The 780-nt window shown below is 45.5% G+C and overlaps 1 pseudogene; it reads left to right on the top strand.

The window, feature by feature from the left end:
• The first annotated feature begins 20 nt into the window (after positions 1–20).
• On the top strand, positions 21–441 carry LOC106512031 (ER lumen protein-retaining receptor 2 pseudogene; annotated as a pseudogene).
• The last annotated feature ends 339 nt before the right edge of the window (positions 442–780 follow it).

The following is a 780-nucleotide window of genomic DNA, read 5'->3' as shown; positions in this document are numbered from 1 at the left end:
CACACACACACACACACACACACACACACACACACACACACACACACACACACACACACACACATATAAAACCACTTAGTTAACATAATTTATGCAAAGGAGAGAGTCCGCTCTTCTGATTGGTTGTTACTCGAACAGTTCCCAGTTTTGATTGGCCAGTGTCACTGTGTCAGCCACGTCGCTGTTGAATCGCCATTTTCTCGTCTTATTAATCTAGAATTGAATTATTCCAGCTTTAGGTTGTCAGTCGGCCCTGGCAGCTCGGACATAATCCGCTCCCCGACACGAACGGAACCACCTGAAGAGTCCTAACAGAGGTTCTGTCGGTGAAGTACCTCCGGACCTCCATTATGAACATTTTCAGGCTAACCGGTGACCTGTCCCACCTAGCAGCCATCATCATCTTGTTGCTAAAAATATGGAAGTCCAGGTCTTGTGCCGGTGAGTACAGAATAATTTACAGTTTGTTCCGACCGCTGTCTCCCACAGAGATGTGCTTCACTGTAAACAGACTGCGAGGAAACAGCAGCACATAACCTCATAACTAGCTCTCGGCTAACGTTAGCTAAAACCTGCTAATGTTCCTAGCTGTCGGTGACGTCATCGACGTGAGACGTACGATGAAGCACTTTGCTGCACGAGACGTTACACTTCCACAGCACGTGCTTCTGCTGGGGAAAGTAGCTTATCTCGCTGTTGTTAATTTAACATCTGCTGACCTTTAAACTTCATCGATTCATTGATTCTTTGATTCATTGATTCATTGATTCATTGATTCAT

This window comes from Austrofundulus limnaeus, unplaced genomic scaffold (genome assembly GCF_001266775.1).
Source record: "Austrofundulus limnaeus strain Quisiro unplaced genomic scaffold, Austrofundulus_limnaeus-1.0 Scaffold3957, whole genome shotgun sequence".
Lineage (NCBI taxonomy): Eukaryota > Metazoa > Chordata > Actinopteri > Cyprinodontiformes > Rivulidae > Austrofundulus > Austrofundulus limnaeus.
The sequence above is the reverse complement of the archived record's forward strand: the minus strand, read 5'-3'. Positions and strand labels throughout refer to the sequence as shown.